Source organism: Macrotis lagotis, chromosome 2, assembly GCF_037893015.1.
Source record: "Macrotis lagotis isolate mMagLag1 chromosome 2, bilby.v1.9.chrom.fasta, whole genome shotgun sequence".
Classification (NCBI taxonomy): Eukaryota; Metazoa; Chordata; class Mammalia; order Peramelemorphia; family Peramelidae; genus Macrotis; species Macrotis lagotis.
In genome coordinates, this window is record NC_133659.1 from 323,254,863 (window position 1) to 323,263,842 (window position 8,980).

Consider the following 8,980-nt stretch of genomic DNA (forward strand, 5'->3'; position numbering starts at 1 on the left):
CTCCAGGGTCTTATGAGAGGCTCTGACTACTCTCTTGCATGTATTCAGGTCCTCCCCTCTGCCCTGGAGCTGTGAGGAGGGTCCCTGCTCAGCTATGGTGGTATTGTGGGGGCCCAGACTGCAATCTGGATCTGAGTGTGGGCAAACAGCTGAGTCCAGCCCCAGTGAGAGCAGAGAGACCTCTTCAGTCTTCCCCAACTCCCTTACCATCTGTGGGATGAGAGCTCTGCTCATGCTGGGTGGCACTGCAGACACCTGCTGCATGTTCTCACCACAGGGCTGCTCTTAGGCCAGAGCTCTTCTCCACACTCACTCTGGTGCGGAAGAGTTCTCTTACTACCCGTTCTGGTTATCCCCCATGATCCCTGGGCCCAAGAGGCAAGTGGTCTGGAAACTGCCCCCTCTGCCACAGATCCAGGCACCCAGACCAGCTGCACAGCAGCTGTGCTGTGGCTGCCACTGTGGCTTGTTCCAACCCCCAGTCTTAGTGGAATGGACCTTACCTCCTGGACTTTTAAGTTGTCTTAGACTGGGAAATTATATCACTCATAATTTGATGGCTTGTGGAGTTGTTTTGGGGAATAAGTTTCCAAGAATTCCTGCCTTCATGCCACCATCTTGGCTCTGCTCCCTGAGATGCCATCTTAAAGAGGTTAAGTCTTCATTTAGGGTCTCTCATAAGAGATGGTTCAGTAGATAGAACCCTAAACCTGAAGAGAGGAAGACCTAAGCTCAAATCAGAACTAGACACTTCCTAGCTAGGTGACCATGGACAATCCCCTGATCTCTGCCTGCTTCTGTTTCTTCAAATTAAAATACTACTATCATCATCTATCTCCCAGGATAAGAGCAGCCAGGTGGTACAGTGGATGGATCCAGTCTTGAGTCAGCAAGACCTGAGTACAAATCTAACTTCTGACACTTACTAGCTGTGTGACTCAAGACAAATTACTTAACCTTTGTTTGCCTCTGATTGTTCCCTGTTATCTAATCTCTTCAGGGTATAGCAGGGGTGGAGAAACATTTTTCTTTTTTTAAAAAGTATTTTACTTGTTTTCCAATTATTTACAATAATAGTTTCTACCTATAATTTTCTGTAAGGTTTTGAATTTTACAATTTTCCCCCATCCTCGCTTCCTTCTCCCCAATACCCCCCCCACAGAAGGCAATCTGATAATCTTTACATTGTTTCCATGTTATACATTGACCAAAATTGACAGCGTTGAGAGAAAAATGATATATCCTTGAGGAAAAAATAAAATATAAGAGATAGCAAAATTATGTAGTGCAATAGACACCTTTTTTTTAAATGAAGGTCTTTGGTCTTTGTTTAAACTCTACAGTTTGTTCTCTGGATACAGATGGTATTCTCCATCACAGATTCCTTAAGATAATCCCTGATTGTTGCAAAGATGGAATGAGCAAGTCCATCAAGGTTGGTCATTACCCCCATGTTGCTGTTAGGGTGTACAATGTTCTTCTGGTTCTGCTCATCTCGCTCAACATGAGTTCATGGAAATTGTTCCAGGCTTCTCTGAATTCCCGTCCCTCCTGGTTTCCAATAGGTGTTCTATAATGTACATATACTACAGTTTGCTCAGCCATTCCCTAATGGAAGGATATCCCCTCAATTTCCAATTCTCTGCCACCCCAAACAGAGTTGGCATGAATATTTTGGTACAAGTGGCATTTTACCCTTTTTCATGATCTCTTCAGGGTATATACCCAGTAGACATATTGCTGGATCAAAGGGGACGCACATTTTTATTGCACTTTGGGCATGCCATGAATTTATTTCAGTAGTTCCCTTGGTCTGGGGTACATTCACTTTTCCTCTCTATTCATCAGAATGTTTGACTTCACAAAATTAGCTCATGTACTCCTCCCACTCTGAAGCCTTCCCTGACCATCTTGTTACTATTCTTCCTACAAGATGAATTCTGGATCCAGAGATACTTATAAGCTGGGTGTCTGTGGACAGGTCACCTCTCTTAGACTCTATTTTCTCACTGATAAAAGGACTAAATGGCCCATCCAACTCTGAATCTGGAACCTTCAGAACTTAATACTCTAGCTGGGGTCTGGGGCCTGAGGGTAGAGTACATTGGGATCTTTGTTCAACCTGATATCTTTCACTAGTTACTCATCTAGAGTTGTAAGAAACATAACCCTTCACTTAAGAGCCCACTAATTTTCCCCTGTCTGTCTCACATTGCCAACTCAGTCTGAACAGTTTGCTAAAATTATCCAGTGGGTTTTTTTCCCTCCAAATAAGATTACTGTCTAGAGGTGTATTTCTGAGCCTATGTAGGAGGGAAGGTGGTCCTGATGGAATCGATTTTCACAACCCCTCCCTTTTACAGATGAAGAAATTGAGGCAAAGGTTAAGTGACATGCCCAAGGTCACACACCTAGTGTTTGAGACAGGATTTGAACTTGTGTTTTCCCAACTCTCAGGCCAGCACTGTATCTTTTCAGAAAACTCTCCTTCATTTCTCTTTGGTTTGTCATAAAAATGTGTCTTAAGAGTGGCTCATTCGTCTGGATTCTAATTCATTTGTAGAATTGGGGGCCAGGAGATCCTACTCTGACATTGCTTTTCCCTAAATCTCTAAAGTACAGGTGAGGAAAAACTTAGTTCCTGACACTACTGGGTGGAGGGGAGCAATTTGTCCTAATTTCCTCTCATCTCATTTAAGAAAAGGGAGGAAATTTATAGGAAATTTATAAATTCCAGGCATTGCAACAGTAGTGATATGTAAGTATTATCCTCCTCCACCTTCTCCAAAACCAAGTTGTGATTAGACTCTCTTAAGGCAAAAGGAGCCTGCAGATTTGGAATAATAGCATTGTGTGGGTCTGGCTCACATGTAGATCCCACCAACTTGATCTGCTGATGTCACCTCTCTATGCAGAGGATCCTGGGGAACTCACTTCTGGAATATTGAGATGACAAGAAAGGAAAGTGACTTGGAAAGCCTGAGAAGCCTTTGTAGAGGATGGTGGGGGGAGGGTCTCTGATTGGTCTCAGATACATTCAGAAAGGTCCATCAGCTTTATTTGTTCTTTGCCTCATATATTTCTAGGGGGGTATAGGTGATCCCCTTGCTCATGCCATCTGGTGACAGGAATAAAATCTGCAAATGTGTGAGTTTTTAAAGGTCAGGAGAGGATGCCACAGGAATATGGGAGTCAAATGCTACAGCATCTCTTCCCTGGAAAGCAAAGAGAATCTTGGAATCCTGCACCAGTAGAAGCTCATTTGGCAGCAATGCTTTGTAGGAGCTGAACTGAATTTTATACCTGCTCCTCCAAAGCGGTATAGGAAAGAGCATGCCCCAGAAATATTGGGGGAAATATTTGTCACAACTTTGAAGTAATTGTCCCTTTGTAAAAGCTACCTGATATTAAATGGAGAAGTAGAATTGGGGCCCTAGCCATTAGTCTTGACTATGGGGGAGACCCCAATTGATGGGGGCTCAAGCCAAGATCAGTAGAGAATCCTTCCCAATCCTTCAGGTACCCCCTGGAACCTGAGCTCTGACAGTGAGCCTGAGGATACCCACTCTACAAGAGGAAACAGTGATGGCCTAAACAATACTAGCAAATCCAACTAATATATTAATTTCATCATTTAAATGAGAGAAAATCAGCTTGCAAAAGCATTGGGAATTTATGGAATACGACTATGCTGTGTACTATGTATGCTAATTCCTAGAGATGAAAAGAGGGAAAATCCTCTTGCCTTCAGGGAGCTCATGTTCTCCTGTGGATGAACACAGGACTACTTCATCTTTGTTGACTGATTATTTATCATAGCAAGATGTGGTTTAGGGAAGGAGAGATGGATTGTGGAAGTAAGAGTAGTTCTTGGCAATGTGAGATTAAGGGTATGTCCGTCTTGGATTGTGGCTCAGGTAGAATGAAGGTATAGGCTTTGGAGCTGCTTGATGAACTGGGAAGCTAGTGTGTTGGGGAAAGACAATAAATTAGGCCCCAGACTCTGTAAGAAAGGAAAAGTAGGGGCTGTTGCAATAAGTTTAAGCACCTTGTGGATAGATTTCAAGATGTATGTGAACTTGCATAGGAAAACAATTAAGTTTTCTTTGTACATGCCAAAAATCTAAATGAAATGGAGCATCTCTTTGTGAGAAATTAATATTTATCTTAGATTTAATAACATAATAGGACCAAGATTTCCCCCTTTCTCTATTTCTCATTCAGAGGAAATCTCTTAGAGATTTACCCAGGCCAAGATCTGTTCAGATAGTAAAAGAAGCTCTAAGTATGGGCTAATGAATGTGTTCCTGCTCATTGTGTTTGTTCTGACAGCCCTGGGGAAATGTTTATTTTCTCAATCAACAAGACAGTTGATATGGACATTAATGTATCTTTGGCCAAGACCTTCATTTTAACTCATCTCATTTGATTGATTCTTACTTCTCAGGTATACCTCCTCTTCAAAGGGCATATAAATACCACCACCTTAGGGGTCTTTGGTCTAAGGCAGCCCTGGTCCTATTAATTAAAGGATCAAATTACCAAGAAACTATGTCTCTTGAACCTTTTTTTAATTTACAATTTTATTTATTTATACATTACTAAAATAGTCTTGTTGTAAGGGTAAACATAACCCACCCCCTCCGCAAAATAAAAATCTCATAGGAAATAAAGTGAAAGAGGAAAAAAAAAATGTGCTTCACTCTGTGTTCTGATATCATCAGCTTTGTCTCCAGGGTGGATCACATTCTTTACCATAAAAGTCCATCAGAGAAGTTACTTTCATATTTTTCCAGTTGCTGTTGCTGATTGTGATTACCTCCATCCATTCCTCCCCCCTCCCATTTATTATAATTTCTCTCTACTTTCACTCTGTCCCTCTTCAAAAATGTACTCTGGGGCAGTGGTGTGGCACCATGGACAAAGGCCCCAAATCTACATCCCACCCCAGAGACCCAGCAACCACCTGGCCCTGTGGTTCTAGACAGGCCACCCAATCCTACCACCTTGCAAAAAGTAAAAAAAAAGTTATATCTGACTACCCTCTCCTATGATCTACCCTCTCCTCTATCTCCCACATCACCCCTTCCCTCCCCTTGTCCCTCTCTCCCATCCCCTTTCTGTCCTTTTTCTTCTAGATTTCTATGCCCTATTAAGTATGTATGTTGTTTCCTCTCTGAGCCATTTTAGATGAGAATGAAGGCTCCCTCATTCCCACTCATGTTTCCCCCTTCTATACCACTGCAAAAGTTATTTCTTGACTCTTTTACATGAAATATCTTAGCTTATTCTACTTCACTTTTCCTTTTTCCTGGTACATTCCCCTTTCACTATTGACTCCATTTTTACAATATATTATACCTACAAATTCATGTCCCTCCTGTGCCTCGACTATAAAAGCTCCTTCTAACTTCTCTAATAAATGAGAAGGTTCAGATAAGTATTATCAGTATCATCTAAACACACAGTTCATTATCATTAAATCCCTCATACTTTGTCCTTATCGTACATCCTCTCTATGCTTCACTTGAGTCCTGTACTTGAAGACCAAACTTTCTGTTCAGCTCTGGTCATTTCGTAAGGAACATTTGAAATTCCACTGTTTCATTGAAAGTCCATCTTTTCCCCCAGAAGAGGACATTCAGTTTTGCTGGATAGTTGATTCTTGGTTGCATTTCAAGATCTTTTGCCTTCCAGAATATCATATTTCAAGCCCTATGAGCCCTTAATGGGGATGCTGCTAAGTCCTGTGTAATCCTAACTGTAGCTCCACAGTATTTGAATTATTTCATTCTGGCTACTTGTAATATTTTCTTTTTAGCTCAGGAGTACTGGAATGTGGCTATAATATTCCTGGGGGTTATTTTTTTGTATCTCTTTCAGGAAGAGAGTGGTGGATTCTCTCATTTTCTATTTTGCCCTCTGCTTCTAGGATATCAGAACAATTTTCCTGTAGAAATTCTTTAAAAATGAATTCAAGGCTCTTTTCCCAATCATGACTTTCAGGTAGCCCAGTAATTTTTAGATTATCTCTTCTGGATCTGTTTTCTAGGTCTGTTGCTTTTTTAATGAGACATTTCACCTTTTCTTCTAGTTTTTTTATTCTTTTGATATTGTGTTATTGTTTCTTGATTCCTCACAAAGTCATTGACTTCCTTTAGCTCCATTCTACAGTTGAAGGAGTTGTTTTCTTCATAGAGCTTTCTTTTTTTCTTTTTTTCCCCCTCCTTTTCCATCTGGTCGATTCTGCTTTTTAAGGTGGTATTCTATTCATTAACTTTTGGGACAGTTTTTTCCATTTGACCTAAATCGGGTTGTTTTTGTTTTTTTTTTGATAGGCAGACACTTTAATGGGGGTGGTTTTTTGTTTAAAAATGAACCTTTTAGGAGAATCGGGCAATGCTGCTGGCATTAGATGCAATCCTGGGTCACAAGTCAGCACACTCCTTGGCAACAGGTCCTGTGATGGCTGAACCTTTCATCTCGCCTTTGTTGTTTACTATGACCCCTGAATTGTCTTCAGAATATAAGAACACACCATCTTTTCTCCGATATGACTTTTGTTGCCATATTACCACTGCTGGATGGACATTCTTCCAGAGTTCTGGTTTTTCCTTTTTGACTGTGGCCATTACCATGTCACCCACACCAGCTGCAGGAAGCCTGTTCAGTCTTCCCTTAATCCCCTTCACAGAGATGATATACAGGTTCTTGGCACCTGTATTATCGGCACAATTGATGACAGCTTCAACTGGAAGACCCAAGGAAATTCAGAACTTTGCTCCAGAAGACCCACCACATCCTCGCTTAGACATCTTGGATCCAGGAAAGTGTGAGAGAGGAAACGCCTAAATCGGTTTTTAACATGTAGTTTTATTCTGCATTTTTTTGGATGTCCTTCATCAAGCTGCTGACTTGGTTTTCATGTTTTTCCCACATCTCTCTCACTTTTCTTCCCAGTTTTTCCTCTACTTTCCTAACTTGATTTTCTTTTTTATAATTAAAGATTTTATTTACTTTGACTTTTACAATTTTCCCCCCCAATCTTACTTCCCTCCCCCCACCCCCTACTAACTTGATCTTCAGAATCATTTTTTGAGCTCTTTCATAATCTGAGCCCAAATTCTATATTTCTTGGAGGCTGTGGATACAGAAGCCTGGACTTTCTCATCTTCAGATTGTGTGTTTTGATCCTCCGTGGGACCAAAGTAATTGTCTATGGTCAGGTTCCTTTTTTTCTGTTTACTCATTTCCCCAGCCAGTATCCTGCTTTGGGGGTGCTTCCTGAGCTTTTGAGTATTATTGGGACATACCCACAAAGTTCCTTTAGGTTCAGTTCCTTTGAGGTCTTATGAGAGGCTCTGACTGCTCTTCTGTTCTGTACATTGGTCTGTGGATGGCCACAAGCACACTCCTCTGCACTGGAGTTGTGAGGAGAGTCCTTGTTCTGTTATGGCAGCATAGGGGCCCAGACTGTGACCAGGGTCTGAGTATGGAGAAAGCAGCAGAGTTCTGTCCCAGGGACAGAGGACAGACCTTGAAAGTCTTCCCCCACCCCCTTACCTTCTGTGGGCTGAGTGCCCTCTGGAAGCAGCTGCCAGGGAACTCCCTGCTGGGAGGCTCCACAGGCCTACTTCCATTTCCTGGGATCTGGACTGTGCTGATGCTCATGCTGTCTCCCCACCCACTCTGGCAGAGGTTTCCCTGCTAATCTTCCAAGTTGTGCTTGGTGTTCCCTGGGTTGGCAGATCAGGAAACTGCTTCTGCTGCCAGGAACCAGGGCTCCCAGGGACTCAGGTACCCTGGGGCTGTTCCTGGAAAACTGGAACTCCTTCTTTCCAGCATGATGTTTCTGGCTTCACTGCTGCCTACCCTGTGGAAAAGAGCCTTCCCACATCTTCCAGTTTACATTGGCATAGAAAATTGCCTCACTGGCTCTTTCTGTGGGTTCTGTCTCTCAAAAATTTAGTTAGAGTCATAATTTTAAGGTTTTTGGAATATTTTGGAGAAAGCTCCTAGGAAAGACTGTTCTCCTCTTGCCATCTTGGCTCTCCCTCCCACCCCTGAACCTTTTTAAGTGTCTCATCTCTAAAGTATGAAAGTGGGAAAGAAACCCCTGTTGCATGAACAGTACCTGTAATTGTCACCAATAGAAATCATAGATTTTTGTCTAGGTTTGTCTACACTTGGGACAAATCTCTCTAAATTTAGTTATCTTCATGTCTTCTTGGAAATTACTGTAGTTATTAGACTTTCACTCCCTCTCTATCCAGATCACACATGATCACAGTCTTCCTGTCTAGAGACTGCCTTGCAATTAGAATTGGTTTTCCTTTTAATTCTAAGTAATACATATTTTACACATTTCAAAGCATGGGTCCATAGGCTAGGAAAGGGAGTCATGGCACAGAGAAGGTTTAAGAAACCCAGGACTAGATGGAGTGAACCTCCAAGGAAGGAAGTCAGGCAGCTGAGAGGTCAGGAAATAGCCATGAGGAGCAAGATAAGATGACCTTCTCCTAGTGTGATAGTATCTAAGCAGAGGTTCAGCTCCTGGAGACGAGACTCAGAAACATAGGCTGAATGAAGGAATAAAAGTGGCCAAGGAGAAGGGATATCTATAGATGCTTAAATGAAGATTCCTGTCTAGGATGGTCAGACAGGAGTGGGAAGCCTTAAGTGGCTTGAGAAGAACAGTAGCATTTTGGCCTGAGGAGAGGGTTGTCCAGAGCCTAGACAGTTGAGAAGAAGGGTATAGTTATGTAGTGCCATTTGTCTGGGGTCTGATGATGGAGGGAGTCATTGTCTTTTCTCCCTCAAATATCAGCCATGAAGGGAGTTTGGAAACCTCAGGAATAGATCTGTGATTGGTCCCAGGGAACTGTCAATTTACAAAATGGCAGAGGGTGATAACCCAGGCAAAAGGTAACCTCACTGTGGAGTACAAGACGCAACAAAGATATTTTGATTTATAGGTTGA

General features: G+C 42.1%; 1 pseudogene; it reads right to left on the reverse strand.

The window, feature by feature from the left end:
* Positions 1-6,383: 6,383 nt before the first annotated feature.
* On the reverse strand, positions 6,384-6,815 carry LOC141512259 (large ribosomal subunit protein uL14-like; annotated as a pseudogene).
* Between the last annotated feature and the right edge of the window lie 2,165 nt (positions 6,816-8,980).